The sequence below is a fragment of the Lissotriton helveticus genome, chromosome 12 (genome assembly GCF_964261635.1).
Source record: "Lissotriton helveticus chromosome 12, aLisHel1.1, whole genome shotgun sequence".
In the NCBI taxonomy this organism is placed as follows: domain Eukaryota; kingdom Metazoa; phylum Chordata; class Amphibia; order Caudata; family Salamandridae; genus Lissotriton; species Lissotriton helveticus.
In genome coordinates, this window is record NC_136073.1 from 656,948,757 (window position 1) to 656,963,692 (window position 14,936).

General features: G+C 46.5%; 15 non-coding genes across 15 annotated transcripts; all 15 read left to right on the plus strand.

Moving 5' to 3' along the window:
- The first annotated feature begins 38 nt into the window (after positions 1 to 38).
- On the plus strand, positions 39 to 153 carry LOC144800551 (U5 spliceosomal RNA). The gene has a single exon (XR_013604446.1). It is a non-coding gene; the product is annotated as a U5 spliceosomal RNA (small nuclear RNA).
- Positions 154 to 1,086: 933 nt separating this feature from the next.
- Positions 1,087 to 1,201, plus strand: LOC144801327 (U5 spliceosomal RNA). The gene has a single exon (XR_013605138.1). It is a non-coding gene; the product is annotated as a U5 spliceosomal RNA (small nuclear RNA).
- A 933-nt stretch (positions 1,202 to 2,134) lies between these two features.
- Positions 2,135 to 2,249, plus strand: LOC144800636 (U5 spliceosomal RNA). The gene has a single exon (XR_013604527.1). It is a non-coding gene; the product is annotated as a U5 spliceosomal RNA (small nuclear RNA).
- A 933-nt stretch (positions 2,250 to 3,182) lies between these two features.
- LOC144800957 (U5 spliceosomal RNA) lies at positions 3,183 to 3,297 on the plus strand. The gene has a single exon (XR_013604835.1). It is a non-coding gene; the product is annotated as a U5 spliceosomal RNA (small nuclear RNA).
- A 933-nt stretch (positions 3,298 to 4,230) lies between these two features.
- Positions 4,231 to 4,345, plus strand: LOC144801328 (U5 spliceosomal RNA). The gene has a single exon (XR_013605139.1). It is a non-coding gene; the product is annotated as a U5 spliceosomal RNA (small nuclear RNA).
- Positions 4,346 to 5,280: 935 nt separating this feature from the next.
- Positions 5,281 to 5,395, plus strand: LOC144800892 (U5 spliceosomal RNA). Its single transcript, XR_013604773.1, has one exon. It is a non-coding gene; the product is annotated as a U5 spliceosomal RNA (small nuclear RNA).
- A 933-nt stretch (positions 5,396 to 6,328) lies between these two features.
- On the plus strand, positions 6,329 to 6,443 carry LOC144800553 (U5 spliceosomal RNA). The gene has a single exon (XR_013604448.1). It is a non-coding gene; the product is annotated as a U5 spliceosomal RNA (small nuclear RNA).
- Positions 6,444 to 7,376: 933 nt separating this feature from the next.
- Positions 7,377 to 7,491, plus strand: LOC144801329 (U5 spliceosomal RNA). The gene has a single exon (XR_013605140.1). It is a non-coding gene; the product is annotated as a U5 spliceosomal RNA (small nuclear RNA).
- A 933-nt stretch (positions 7,492 to 8,424) lies between these two features.
- Positions 8,425 to 8,539, plus strand: LOC144800768 (U5 spliceosomal RNA). The gene has a single exon (XR_013604653.1). It is a non-coding gene; the product is annotated as a U5 spliceosomal RNA (small nuclear RNA).
- Positions 8,540 to 9,472: 933 nt separating this feature from the next.
- Positions 9,473 to 9,587, plus strand: LOC144801330 (U5 spliceosomal RNA). The gene has a single exon (XR_013605141.1). It is a non-coding gene; the product is annotated as a U5 spliceosomal RNA (small nuclear RNA).
- A 935-nt stretch (positions 9,588 to 10,522) lies between these two features.
- On the plus strand, positions 10,523 to 10,637 carry LOC144800665 (U5 spliceosomal RNA). The gene has a single exon (XR_013604554.1). It is a non-coding gene; the product is annotated as a U5 spliceosomal RNA (small nuclear RNA).
- Positions 10,638 to 11,572: 935 nt separating this feature from the next.
- Positions 11,573 to 11,688, plus strand: LOC144800948 (U5 spliceosomal RNA). The gene has a single exon (XR_013604826.1). It is a non-coding gene; the product is annotated as a U5 spliceosomal RNA (small nuclear RNA).
- A 933-nt stretch (positions 11,689 to 12,621) lies between these two features.
- Positions 12,622 to 12,736, plus strand: LOC144800527 (U5 spliceosomal RNA). Its single transcript, XR_013604422.1, has one exon. It is a non-coding gene; the product is annotated as a U5 spliceosomal RNA (small nuclear RNA).
- A 933-nt stretch (positions 12,737 to 13,669) lies between these two features.
- On the plus strand, positions 13,670 to 13,784 carry LOC144801331 (U5 spliceosomal RNA). Its single transcript, XR_013605142.1, has one exon. It is a non-coding gene; the product is annotated as a U5 spliceosomal RNA (small nuclear RNA).
- A 935-nt stretch (positions 13,785 to 14,719) lies between these two features.
- On the plus strand, positions 14,720 to 14,834 carry LOC144801332 (U5 spliceosomal RNA). The gene has a single exon (XR_013605143.1). It is a non-coding gene; the product is annotated as a U5 spliceosomal RNA (small nuclear RNA).
- The last annotated feature ends 102 nt before the right edge of the window (positions 14,835 to 14,936 follow it).

Genomic DNA, 14,936 nt, shown 5'->3' on the forward strand with positions numbered 1-14,936 from the left:
ATGTGGTGCCACTTACCCCCAGAGAGCCATATTCTAACTTACTCTGGTTTCTCTTCAAAACGAAAAAATCTTTCGCCTTTTACTAAAGATTTCCGTGGAAAGGAACATTTACGAGTTTATTCAATTTTTTTAAGCCTTACCACAGGTGAGGCTGTTTATCGTGTGTTTAAAAGAAAAGCATTAGAAATTGGGGAATATCTGCGAGTTGTCTGCTGCTGTTTTTTGGGGACATGAGCTTAGGTGTTTTATTCCTGAACTCTCTGCTTGCTCATTTGCATAGACAGAGTGCAGGAGAGGTGCATCATGGGAAAGAGCTTGTGCAGTGCATGAGATTGCTTTTCGTGACTATCTTGAAATTTCACGATAGCAGGCAGTATGTTTTCTCCGCTCTTAATATTCCTGCTGTCAGAGGCCAGACGTCACCCTCCTTTTTCAAGGTGGCACCTAGACTCACGCTGTGCTTTTCATAGGGCTTGCCCATTATTTGTGCCCGTTAGAGGTGCCCCATAGAGGTTGGCCAATCCTGAGTCGGTGCCCTGAGAGGGTGGCCAATCCTGAGTCAGACTCCTCTCAGGTACACTTGAAGCGGCACGCCAGTCCTGTTTCATGTGCCTCTAGCCTAGACAGATATATACTTCTATATTCAGGTTTAATGAATGTACGTGCGAAAAAGGGACTTAAAGTGCATGGCTATGTGCAGAGCACAGTGGTGGCTCACAGCCTATCGATTGGAAGGATGGTGTGGAAAGCGTAAAATCGCTGGGGGACAAAAGTCCTACAGTGTCACTTCACCTAAAGCCTGATGCACGCTTCCCGTTCCCCTTGCCCAGCAGCCGCAACGCCTCCTAATGAGCTGAGGTGTGTACAGAAAAGAATTTGCATATTCCCAGACAGACGCATGGGAACTGTCCACCTTTTTGATTTTCTCTGCTTTGAGCAGAGACTCTGAAATTTGGGCCTGCTTCCCTCACCGGCCTGGTTCTTGTCCTCTTTCTTAGAGCCTGAAAATACCTCTCAGGTCCTCACCATCGCAATGACGGGGTCTTTGATGTGGTGCCACTTACCCCCAGAGAGCCAAATTCTAACTTACTCTGGTTTCTCTTCAAAACGAAAAAATCTTTCGCCTTTTACTAAAGATTTCCGTGGAGAGGAACATTTACGAGTTTATTCAATTTTTTTAAGCCTTACCACAGGTGAGGCTGTTTATCGTGAGTTTAAAAGAAAAGCATTAGAAATTGGGGAATATCTGCGAGTTGTCTGCTGCTGTTTTTTGGGGACATGAGCTTAGGTGTTTTATTCCTGAACTTTCTGCTTGCTCATTTGCATAGACGGAGTGCAGGAGAGGTGCATCATGGGAAAGAGCTTGTGCAGTGCATGAGATTGCTTTTCGTGACTATCTTGGAATTTTACGATAGCAGGCAGTATGTTTTCTCCTCTCTTAATATTCCTGCTGTCAGAGGCCAGACGTCACCCTCCTTTTTCAAGGTGGCACCTAGACTCACGCTGTGCTTTTCATAGGGCTTGCCCATTATTTGTGCCCGTTAGAGGTGCCCCATAGAGGTTGGCCAATCCTGAGTCGGTGCCCTGAGAGGGTGGCCAATCCTGAGTCAGATTCCTCTCAGGTACACTTGAAGCGGCACGCCAGTCCTGTTTCATGTGCCTCTAGCCTAGACAGATATATACTTCTATATTCAGGTTTAATGAAAGTACGTGCGAAAAAGGGACTTAAAGTGCATGGCTATGTGCAGAGCACAGTGGTGGCTCACAGCCTATCGATTGGAAGGATGGTGTGGAAAGCGTAAAATCGCTGGGGGACAAAAGTCCTACAGTGTCACTTCACCTAAAGCCTGATGCACGCTTCCCGTTCCCCTTGCCCAGCAGCCGCAACGTCTCCTAATGAGCTGAGGTGTGTACAGAAAAGAATTTGCATATTTCCAGACAGACGCATGGGAACTGTCCACCTTTTTGATTTTCTGTGCTTTGAGCAGAGACTCTGAAAATTGGGCCTGCTTCCCTCACTGGCCTGGTTCTTGTCCTCTTTCTTAGAGCCTAAAAATACCTCTCAGGTCCTCACCCTCGCAATGACGGGGTCTTTGATGTGGTGCCACTTACCCCCAGAGAGCCATATTCTAACTTACTCTGGTTTCTCTTCAAAACGAAAAAATCTTTCGCCTTTTACTAAAGATTTCCGTGGAGAGGAACATTTACGAGGTTATTCAATTTTTTTAAGCCTTACCACAGGTGAGGCTGTTTATCGTGTGTTTAAAAGAAAAGCATTAGAAATTGGGGAATATCTGCCAGTTGTCTGCTGCTGTTTTTTGGGGACATGAGCTTAGGTGTTTTATTCCTGAACTCTCTGCTTGCTCATTTGCATAGACAGAGTGCAGGAGAGGTGCATCATGGGAAAGAGCTTGTACAGTGCATGAGATTGCTTTTCGTGACTATCTTGGAATTTCACGATAGCAGGCAGTATGTTTTCTCCTCTCTTAATATTCCTGCTGTCAGAGGCCAGACGTCGCCCTCCTTTTTCAAGGTGGCACCTAGACTCACGCTGTGCTTTTCATAGGGCTTGCCCATTATTTGTGCCCGTTAGAGGTGCCCCATAGAGGTTGGCCAATCCTGAGTCGGTGCCCTGAGAGGGTGGCCAATCCTGAGTCAGATTCCTCTCAGGTACACTTGAAGCGGCACGCCAGTCCTGTTTCATGTGCCTCTAGCCTAGACAGATATATACTTCTATATTCAGGTTTAATGAAAGTACGTGCGAAAAAGGGACTTAAAGTGCATGGCTATGTGCAGAGCACAGTGGTGGCTCACAGCCTAACGATTGGAAGGATGGTGTGGAAAGCGTAAAATCGCTGGGGGACAAAAGTCCTACAGTGCCACTTCACCTAAAGCCTGATGCACGCTTCCCGTTCCCCTTGCCCAGCAGCCGCAATGCCTCCTAATGAGCTGAGGTGTGTACAGAAAGGAATTTGCATATTCCCAGACAGACTCATGGGAACTGTCCACCTTTTTGATTTTCTGTGCTTTGAGCAGAGACTCTGAAATTTGGGCCTGCTTCCCTCACCGGCCTGGTCCTTGTCCTCTTTCTTAGATTTTGAAAATACCTCTCAGGTCCTCACCCTCGCAATGACGGGGTCTTTGATGTGGTGCCACTTACCCCCAGAGAGCCATATTCTATCTTACTCTGGTTTCTCTTCAAAACGAAAAAATATTTCGCCTTTTACTAAAGATTTCCGTGGAGAGGAACATTTACGAGGTTATTCAATTTTTTTAAGCCTTACCACAGGTGAGGCTGTTTATCGTGTGTTTAAAAGAAAAGCATTAGAAATTGGGGAATATCTGCCAGTTGTCTGCTGCTGTTTTTTGGGGACATGAGCTTAGGTGTTTTATTCCTGAACTCTCTGCTTGCTCATTTGCATAGACAGAGTGCAGGAGAGGTGCATCATGGGAAAGAGCTTGTACAGTGCATGAGATTGCTTTTCGTGACTATCTTGGAATTTCACGATAGCAGGCAGTATGTTTTCTCCTCTCTTAATATTCCTGCTGTCAGAGGCCAGACGTCGCCCTCCTTTTTCAAGGTGGCACCTAGACTCACGCTGTGCTTTTCATAGGGCTTGCCCATTATTTGTGCCCGTTAGAGTTGCCCCATAGAGGTTGGCCAATCCTGAGTCGGTGCCCTGAGAGGGTGGCCAATCCTAAGTCAGATTCCTCTCAGGTACACTTGAAGCGGCACGCCAGTCCTGTTTCATGTGCCTCTAGCCTAGACAGATATATACTTCTATATTCAGGTTTAATGAAAGTACATGCGAAAAAGGGACTTAAAGTGCATGGCTATGTGCAGAGCACAGTGGTGGCTCACAGCCTATCAATTGGAAGGATGGTGTGGAAAGCGTAAAATCGCTGGGGGACAAAAGTCCTACAGTGTCACTTCACCTAAAGCCTGATGCACGCTTCCCGTTCCCCTTGCCCAGCAGCCGCAACGTCTCCTAATGAGCTGAGGTGTGTACAGAAAAGAATTTGCATATTTCCAGACAGACGCATGGGAACTGTCCACCTTTTTGATTTTCTGTGCTTTGAGCAGAGACTCTGAAAATTGGGCCTGCTTCCCTCACTGGCCTGGTTCTTGTCCTCTTTCTTAGAGCCTAAAAATACCTCTCAGGTCCTCACCCTCGCAATGACGGGGTCTTTGATGTGGTGCCACTTACCCCCAGAGAGCCGTATTCTAACTTACTCTGGTTTCTCTTCAAAACGAAAAAATCTTTCGCCTTTTACTAAAGATTTCCGTGGAGAGGAACATTTACGAGTTTATTCAATTTTTTTAAGCCTTACCACAGGTGAGGCTGTTTATCGTGTGTTTAAAAGAAAAGCATTAGAAATTGGTGAATATATCTGCGAGTTGTCTGCTGCTGTTTTTTGGGGACATGAGCTTAGGTGTTTTATTCCTGAACTCTCTGCTTGCTCATTTGCATCGACAGAGTGCAGGAGAGGTGCATCATGGGAAAGAGCTTGTGCAGTGCATGAGATTGCTTTTCGTGACTATCTTGGAATTTCACGATAGCAGGCAGTATGTTTTCTCCTCTCTTAATATTCCTGCTGTCAGAGGCCAGACGTCACCCTCCTTTTTCAAGGTGGCACCTAGACTCACGCTGTGCTTTTCATAGGGCTTGCCCGTTATTTGTGCATGTTAGAGGTGCCCCATAGAGGTTGGCCAATCCTGAGTCGGTGCCCTGAGAGGGTGGCCAATCCTGAGTCAGATTCCTCTCAGGTACACTTGAAGCGGCACGCCAGTCCTGTTTCATGTGCCTCTAGCCTAGACAGATATATACTTCTATATTCAGGTTTAATGAAAGTACGTGCGAAAAAGGGACTTAAAGTGCATGGCTATGTGCAGAGCACAGTGGTGGCTCACAGCCTAACGATTGGAAGGATGGTGTGGAAAGCGTAAAATCGCTGGGGGACAAAAGTCCTACAGTGCCACTTCACCTAAAGCCTGATGCACGCTTCCCGTTCCCCTTGCCCAGCAGCCGCAACGCCTCCTAATGAGCTGAGGTGTGTACAGAAAAGAATTTGCATATTCCCAGACAGACGCATGGGAACTGTCCACCTTTTTGATTTTCTGTGCTTTGAGCAGAGACTCTGAAATTTGGGCCTGCTTCCCTCACCGGCCTGGTCCTTGTCCTCTTTCTTAGATTTTGAAAATACCTCTCAGGTCCTCACCCTCGCAATGACGGGGTCTTTGATGTGGTGCCACTTACCCCCAGAGAGCCATATTCTATCTTACTCTGGTTTCTCTTCAAAACGAAAAAATCTTTCGCCTTTTACTAAAGATTTCTGTGGAAAGGAACATTTACGAGTTTATTCAATTTTTTTAAGCCTTACCACAGGTGAGGCTGTTTATCGTGTGTTTAAAAGAAAAGCATTAGAAATTGGGGAATATCTGCGAGTTGTCTGCTGCTGTTTTTTGGGGACATGAGCTTAGGTGTTTTATTCCTGAACTCTCTGCTTGCTCATTTGCATAGACAGAGTGCAGGAGAGGTGCATCATGGGAAAGAGCTTGTGCAGTGCATGAGATTGCTTTTCGTGACTATCTTGAAATTTCACGATAGCAGGCAGTATGTTTTCTCCGCTCTTAATATTCCTGCTGTCAGAGGCCAGACGTCACCCTGCTTTTTCAAGGTGGCACCTAGACTCACGCTGTGCTTTTCATAGGGCTTGCCCATTATTTGTGCCCGTTAGAGGTGCCCCATAGAGGTTGGCCAATACTGAGTCGGTGCCCTGAGAGGGTGGCCAATCCTGAGTCAGACTCCTCTCAGGTACACTTGAAGCGGCACGCCAGTCCTGTTTCATGTGCCTCTAGCCCAGACAGATATATACTTCTATATTCAGGTTTAATGAAAGTACGTGCGAAAAAGGGACTTAAAGTGCATGGCTATGTGCAGAGCACAGTGGTGGCTCACAGCCTATCGATTGGAAGGATGGTGTGGAAAGCGTAAAATCGCTGGGGGACAAAAGTCCTACAGTGTCACTTCACCTAAAGCCTGATGCACGCTTCCCGTTCCCCTTGCCCAGCAGCTGCAACGCCTCCTAATGAGCTGAGGTGTGTACAGAAAAGAATTTGCATATTCCCAGACAGACGCATGGGAACTGTCCACCTTTTTGATTTTCTGTGCTTTGAGCAGAGACTCTGAAATTTGGGCCTGCTTCCCTCACCGGCCTGGTTCTTGTCCTCTTTCTTAGATTTTGAAAATACCTCTCAGGTCCTCACCCTCGCAATGACGGGGTCTTTGATGTGGTGCCACTTACCCCCAGAGAGCCATATTCTAACTTACTCTGGTTTCTCTTCAAAACGAAAAAATCTTTCGCCTTTTACTAAAGATTTCCGTGGAAAGGAACATTTACGAGTTTATTCAATTTTTTTAAGCCTTACCACAGGTGAGGCTGTTTATCGTGTGTTTAAAAGAAAAGCATTAGAAATTGGGGAATATCTGCGAGTTGTCTGCTGCTGTTTTTTGGGGACATGAGCTTAGGTGTTTTATTCCTGAACTCTCTGCTTGCTCATTTGCATAGACAGAGTGCAGGAGAGGTGCATCATGGGAAAGAGCTTGTGCAGTGCATGAGATTGCTTTTCGTGACTATCTTGAAATTTCACGATAGCAGGCAGTATGTTTTCTCCGCTCTTAATATTCCTGCTGTCAGAGGCCAGACGTCACCCTCCTTTTTCAAGGTGGCACCTAGACTCACGCTGTGCTTTTCATAGGGCTTGCCCATTATTTGTGCCCGTTAGAGGTGCCCCATAGAGGTTGGCCAATCCTGAGTCGGTGCCCTGAGAGGGTGGCCAATCCTGAGTCAGACTCCTCTCAGGTACACTTGAAGCGGCACGCCAGTCCTGTTTCATGTGCCTCTAGCCTAGACAGATATATACTTCTATATTCAGGTTTAATGAATGTACGTGCGAAAAAGGGACTTAAAGTGCATGGCTATGTGCAGAGCACAGTGGTGGCTCACAGCCTATCGATTGGAAGGATGGTGTGGAAAGCGTAAAATCGCTGGGGGACAAAAGTCCTACAGTGTCACTTCACCTAAAGCCTGATGCACGCTTCCCGTTCCCCTTGCCCAGCAGCCGCAACGCCTCCTAATGAGCTGAGGTGTGTACAGAAAAGAATTTGCATATTCCCAGACAGACGCATGGGAACTGTCCACCTTTTTGATTTTCTCTGCTTTGAGCAGAGACTCTGAAATTTGGGCCTGCTTCCCTCACCGGCCTGGTTCTTGTCCTCTTTCTTAGAGCCTGAAAATACCTCTCAGGTCCTCACCATCGCAATGACGGGGTCTTTGATGTGGTGCCACTTACCCCCAGAGAGCCAAATTCTAACTTACTCTGGTTTCTCTTCAAAACGAAAAAATCTTTCGCCTTTTACTAAAGATTTCCGTGGAGAGGAACATTTACGAGTTTATTCAATTTTTTTAAGCCTTACCACAGGTGAGGCTGTTTATCGTGAGTTTAAAAGAAAAGCATTAGAAATTGGGGAATATCTGCGAGTTGTCTGCTGCTGTTTTTTGGGGACATGAGCTTAGGTGTTTTATTCCTGAACTTTCTGCTTGCTCATTTGCATAGACGGAGTGCAGGAGAGGTGCATCATGGGAAAGAGCTTGTGCAGTGCATGAGATTGCTTTTCGTGACTATCTTGGAATTTTACGATAGCAGGCAGTATGTTTTCTCCTCTCTTAATATTCCTGCTGTCAGAGGCCAGACGTCACCCTCCTTTTTCAAGGTGGCACCTAGACTCACGCTGTGCTTTTCATAGGGCTTGCCCATTATTTGTGCCCGTTAGAGGTGCCCCATAGAGGTTGGCCAATCCTGAGTCGGTGCCCTGAGAGGGTGGCCAATCCTGAGTCAGATTCCTCTCAGGTACACTTGAAGCGGCACGCCAGTCCTGTTTCATGTGCCTCTAGCCTAGACAGATATATACTTCTATATTCAGGTTTAATGAAAGTACGTGCGAAAAAGGGACTTAAAGTGCATGGCTATGTGCAGAGCACAGTGGTGGCTCACAGCCTAACGATTGGAAGGATGGTGTGGAAAGCGTAAAATCGCTGGGGGACAAAAGTCCTACAGTGCCACTTCACCTAAAGCCTGATGCACGCTTCCCGTTCCCCTTGCCCAGCAGCCGCAATGCCTCCTAATGAGCTGAGGTGTGTACAGAAAGGAATTTGCATATTCCCAGACAGACTCATGGGAACTGTCCACCTTTTTGATTTTCTGTGCTTTGAGCAGAGACTCTGAAATTTGGGCCTGCTTCCCTCACCGGCCTGGTCCTTGTCCTCTTTCTTAGATTTTGAAAATACCTCTCAGGTCCTCACCCTCGCAATGACGGGGTCTTTGATGTGGTGCCACTTACCCCCAGAGAGCCATATTCTATCTTACTCTGGTTTCTCTTCAAAACGAAAAAATCTTTCGCCTTTTACTAAAGATTTCCGTGGAAAGGAACATTTACGAGTTTATTCAATTTTTTTAAGCTTTACCACAGGTGAGGCTGTTTATCGTGTGTTTAAAAGAAAAGCATTAGAAATTGGGGAATATCTGCGAGTTGTCTGCTGCTGTTTTTTGGGGACATGAGCTTAGGTGTTTTATTCCTGAACTCTCTGCTTGCTCATTTGCATAGACAGAGTGCAGGAGAGGTGCATCATGGGAAAGAGCTTGTGCAGTGCATGAGATTGCTTTTCGTGACTATCTTGAAATTTCACGATAGCAGGCAGTATGTTTTCTCCGCTCTTAATATTCCTGCTGTCAGAGGCCAGACGTCACCCTCCTTTTTCAAGGTGGCACCTAGACTCACGCTGTGCTTTTCATAGGGCTTGCCCATTATTTGTGCCCGTTAGAGGTGCCCCATAGAGGTTGGCCAATCCTGAGTCGGTGCCCTGAGAGGGTGGCCAATCCTGAGTCAGACTCCTCTCAGGTACACTTGAAGCGGCATGCCAGTCCTGTTTCATGTGCCTCTAGCCTAGACAGATATATACTTCTATATTCAGGTTTAATGAAAGTACATGCGAAAAAGGGACTTAAAGTGCATGGCTATGTGCAGAGCACAGTGGTGGCTCACAGCCTATCGATTGGAAGGATGGTGTGGAAAGCGTAAAATCGCTGGGGGACAAAAGTCCTACAGTGTCACTTCACCTAAAGCCTGATGCACGCTTCCCGTTCCCCTTGCCCAGCAGCCGCAACGTCTCCTAATGAGCTGAGGTGTGTACAGAAAAGAATTTGCATATTTCCAGACAGACGCATGGGAACTGTCCACCTTTTTGATTTTCTGTGCTTTGAGCAGAGACTCTGAAAATTGGGCCTGCTTCCCTCACTGGCCTGGTTCTTGTCCTCTTTCTTAGAGCCTAAAAATACCTCTCAGGTCCTCACCCTCGCAATGACGGGGTCTTTGATGTGGTGCCACTTACCCCCAGAGAGCCATATTCTAACTTACTCTGGTTTCTCTTCAAAACGAAAAAATCTTTCGCCTTTTACTAAAGATTTCCGTGGAGAGGAACATTTACGAGTTTATTCAATTTTTTTAAGCCTTACCACAGGTGAGGCTGTTTATCGTGTGTTTAAAAGAAAAGCATTAGAAATTGATGAATATATCTGCGAGTTGTCTGCTGCTGTTTTTTGGGGACATGAGCTTAGGTGTTTTATTCCTGAACTCTCTGCTTGCTCATTTGCATAGACAGAGTGCAGGAGAGGTGCATCATGGGAAAGAGCTTGTACAGTGCATGAGATTGCTTTTCGTGACTATCTTGGAATTTCACGATAGCAGGCAGTATGTTTTCTCCTCTCTTAATATTCCTGCTGTCAGAGGCCAGACGTCGCCCTCCATTTTCAAGGTGGCACCTAGACTCACGCTGTGCTTTTCATAGGGCTTGCCCATTATTTGTGCCCGTTAGAGGTGCCCCATAGAGGTTGGCCAATCCTGAGTCGGTGCCCTGAGAGGGTGGCCAATCCTGAGTCAGATTCCTCTCAGGTACACTTGAAGCGGCACGCCAGTCCTGTTTCATGTGCCTCTAGCCTAGACAGATATATACTTCTATATTCAGGTTTAATGAAAGTACATGCGAAAAAGGGACTTAAAGTGCATGGCTATGTGCAGAGCACAGTGGTGGCTCACAGCCTATCGATTGGAAGGATGGTGTGGAAAGCGTAAAATCGCTGGGGGACAAAAGTCCTACAGTGTCACTTCACCTAAAGCCTGATGCACGCTTCCCGTTCCCCTTGCCCAGCAGCCGCAACGTCTCCTAATGAGCTGAGGTGTGTACAGAAAAGAATTTGCATATTTCCAGACAGACGCATGGGAACTGTCCACCTTTTTGATTTTCTGTGCTTTGAGCAGAGACTCTGAAAATTGGGCCTGCTTCCCTCACTGGCCTGGTTCTTGTCCTCTTTCTTAGAGCCTAAAAATACCTCTCAGGTCCTCACCCTCGCAATGACGGGGTCTTTGATGTGGTGCCACTTACCCCCAGAGAGCCATATTCTAACTTACTCTGGTTTCTCTTCAAAACGAAAAAATCTTTCGCCTTTTACTAAAGATTTCCGTGGAGAGGAACATTTACGCGTTTATTCAATTTTTTTAAGCCTTACCACAGGTGAGGCTGTTTATCGTGTGTTTAAAAGAAAAGCATTAGAAATTGGTGAATATATCTGCGAGTTGTCTGCTGCTGTTTTTTGGGGACATGAGCTTAGGTGTTTTATTCCTGAACTCTCTGCTTGCTCATTTGCATCGACAGAGTGCAGGAGAGGTGCATCATGGGAAAGAGCTTGTGCAGTGCATGAGATTGCTTTTCGTGACTATCTTGGAATTTCAAGATAGCAGGCAGTATGTTTTCTCCTCTCTTAATATTCCTGCTGTCAGAGGCCAGACGTCACCCTCCTTTTTCAAGGTGGCACCTAGACTCACGCTGTGCTTTTCATAGGGCTTGCCCGTTATTTGTGCATGTTAGAGGTGCCCCATAGAGGTTGGCCAATCCTGAGTCGGTGCCCTGAGAGGGTGGCCAATCCTGAGTCAGATTCCTCTCAGGTACACTTGAAGCGGCACGCCAGTCCTGTTTCATGTGCCTCTAGCCTAGACAGATATATACTTCTATATTCAGGTTTAATGAAAGTACGTGCGAAAAAGGGACTTAAAGTGCATGGCTATGTGCAGAGCACAGTGGTGGCTCACAGCCTAACGATTGGAAGGATGGTGTGGAAAGCACAAAATCGCTGGGGGACAAAAGTCCTACAGTGCCACTTCACCTAAAGCCTGATGCACGCTTCCCGTTCCCCTTGCCCAGCAGCCGCAACGCCTCCTAATGAGCTGAGGTGTGTACAGAAAAGAATTTGCATATTCCCAGACAGACGCATGGGAACTGTCCACCTTTTTGATTTTCTGTGCTTTGAGCAGAGACTCTGAAATTTGGGCCTGCTTCCCTCACCGGCCTGGTTCTTGTCCTCTTTCTTAGATTTTGAAAATACCTCTCAGGTCCTCACCCTCGCAATGACGGGGTCTTTGATGTGGTGCCACTTACCCCCAGAGAGCCATATTCTAACTTACTCTGGTTTCTCTTCAAAACGAAAAAATTCTTTCGCCTTTTACTAAAGATTTCCGTGGAGAGGAACATTTACGAGTTTATTCAATTTTTTTAAGCCTTACCACAGGTGAGGCTGTTTATCGTGTGTTTAAAAGAAAAGCATTAGAAATTGGGGAATATCTGCGAGTTGTCTGCTGCTGTTTTTTGGGGACATGAGCTTAGGTGTTTTATTCCTGAACTCTCTGCTTGCTCATTTGCATAGACAGAGTGCAGGAGAGGTGCATCATGGGAAAGAGCTTGTGCAGTGCATGAGATTGCTTTTCGTGACTATCTTGGAATTTCACGATAGCAGGCAGTATGTTTTCTCCTCTCTTAATATTCCTGCTGTCAGAGGCCAGACGTCACCCTCCTTTTTCAAGGTGGCACCTAGACTCACGCTGTGCTTTTCATAGGGCTTGCCTGTTATTTGTGCATGTTAGAGGTGCCCCATAGAGGTTGGCCAATCCTGAGTCGGTGCCCTGAGAGGGTGGCCAATCCTGAGTCAGATTCTTCTCAGGTACACTTGAAGCGGCACGCCAGTCCTGTTTCATGTGCCTCTAGCCTAGACAGATATATACTTCTATATTCAGGTTTAATGAAAGTACGTGCGAAAAAGGGACTTAAAGTGCATGGCTATGTGCAGAGCACAGTGGTGGCTCACAGCCTAACGATTGGAAGGATGGTGTGGAAAGCGTAAAATCGCTGGGGGACAAAAGTCCTACAGTGCCACTTCACCTAAAGCCTGATGCACGCTTCCCGTTCCCCTTGCCCAGCAACCGCAACGCCTCCTAATGAGCTGAGGTGTGTACAGAAAAGAATTTGCATATTCCCAGACAGACGCATGGGAACTGTCCACTTTTTTGATTTTCTGTGCTTTGAGCAGAGACTCTGAAATTTGGGCCTGCTTCCCTCACTGGCCTGGTTCTTGTCCTCTTTCTTAGAGCCTAAAAATACCTCTCAGGTCCTCACCCTCGCAATGACGGGGTCTTTGATGTGGTGCCACTTACCCCCAGAGAGCCATATTCTAACTTACTCTGGTTTCTCTTCAAAACGAAAAAATCTTTCGCCTTTTACTAAAGATTTCCGTGGAGAGGAACATTTACGAGTTTATTCAATTTTTTTAAACCTTACCACAGATGAGGCTGTTTATCGTGTGTTTAAAAGAAAAGCATTAGAAATTGGGGAATATCTGCCAGTTGTCTGCTGCTGTTTTTTGGGGACATGAGCTTAGGTGTTTTATTCCTGAACTCTCTGCTTGCTCATTTGCATAGACAGAGTGCAGGAGAGGTGCATCATGGGAAAGAGCTTGTACAGTGCATGAGATTGCTTTTCGTGACTATCTTGGAATTTCACGATAGCAGGCAGTATGTTTTCTCCTCTCTTAATATTCCTGCTGTCAGAGGCCAGACGTCGCCCTCCTTTTTCAAGGTGGCACCTAGACTCACGCTGTGCTTTTCATAGGGCTTGCCCATTATTTGTGCCCGTTAGAGGTGCCCCATAGAGGTTGGCCAATCCTGAGTCGGTGCCCTGAGAGGGTGGCCAATCCTGAGTCAGATTCCTCTCAGGTACACTTGAAGCGGCACGCCAGTCCTGTTTCATGTGCCTCTAGCCTAGACAGATATATACTTCTATATTCAGGTTTAATGAAAGTACATGCGAAAAAGGGACTTAAAGTGCATGGCTATGTGCAGAGCACAGTGGTGGCTCACAGCCTATCGATTGGAAGGATGGTGTGGAAAGCGTAAAATCGCTGGGGGACAAAAGTCCTACAGTGTCACTTCACCTAAAGCCTGATGCACGCTTCCCGTTCCCCTTGCCCAGCAGCCGCAACGTCTCCTAATGAGCTGAGGTGTGTACAGAAAAGAATTTGCATATTTCCAGACAGACGCATGGGAACTGTCCACCTTTTTGATTTTCTGTGCTTTGAGCAGAGACTCTGAAAATTGGGCCTGCTTCCCTCACTGGCCTGGTTCTTGTCCTCTTTCTTAGAGCCTAAAAATACCTCTCAGGTCCTCACCCTCGCAATGACGGGGTCTTTGATGTGGTGCCACTTACCCCCAGAGAGCCATATTCTAACTTACTCTGGTTTCTCTTCAAAACGAAAAAATCTTTCGCCTTTTACTAAAGATTTCCGTGGAGAGGAACATTTACGAGTTTATTCAATTTTTTTAAGCCTTACCACAGGTGAGGCTGTTTATCGTGTGTTTAAAAGAAAAGCATTAGAAATTGGTGAATATATCTGCGAGTTGTCTGCTGCTGTTTTTTGGGGACATGAGCTTAGGTGTTTTATTCCTGAACTCTCTGCTTGCTCATTTGCATAGACAGAGTGCAGGAGAGGTGCATCATGGGAAAGAGCTTGTGCAGTGCATGAGATTGCTTTTCGTGACTATCTTGGAATTTCACGATAGCAGGCAGTATGTTTTCTCCTCTCTTAATATTCCTGCTGTCAGAGGCCAGACGTCACCCTCCTTTTTCAAGGTGGCACCTAGACTCACGCTGTGCTTTTCATAGGGCTTGCCTGTTATTTGTGCATGTTAGAGGTGCCCCATAGAGGTTGGCCAATCCTGAGTCGGTGCCCTGAGAGGGTGGCCAATCCTGAGTCAGATTCCTCTCAGGTACACTTGAAGCGGCACGCCAGTCCTGTTTCATGTGCCTCTAGCCTAGACAGATATATACTTCTATATTCAGGTTTAATGAAAGTACGTGCGAAAAAGGGACTTAAAGTGCATGGCTATGTGCAGAGCACAGTGGTGGCTCACAGCCTAACGATTGGAAGGATGGTGTGGAAAGCGTAAAATCGCTGGGGGACAAAAGTCCTACAGTGCCACTTCACCTAAAGCCTGATGCACGCTTCCCGTTCCCCTTGCCCAGCAACCGCAACGCCTCCTAATGAGCTGAGGTGTGTACAGAAAAGAATTTGCATATTCCCAGACAGACGCATGGGAACTGTCCACCTTTTTGATTTTCTGTGCTTTGAGCAGAGACTCTGAAATTTGGGCCTGCTTCCCTCACTGGCCTGGTTCTTGTCCTCTTTCTTAGAGCCTAAAAATACCTCTCAGGTCCTCACCCTCGCAATGACGGGGTCTTTGATGTGGTGCCACTTACCCCCAGAGAGCCATATTCTAACTTACTCTGGTTTCTCTTCAAAACGAAAAAATCTTTCGCCTTTTACTAAAGATTTCCGTGGAGAGGAACATTTACGAGTTTATTCAATTTTTTTAAGCCTTACCACAGGTGAGGCTGTTTATCGTGTGTTTAAAAGAAAAGCATTAGAAATTGGGGAATATCTGCCAGTTGTCTGCTGCTGTTTTTTGGGGACATGAGCTTAGGTGTTTTATTCCTGA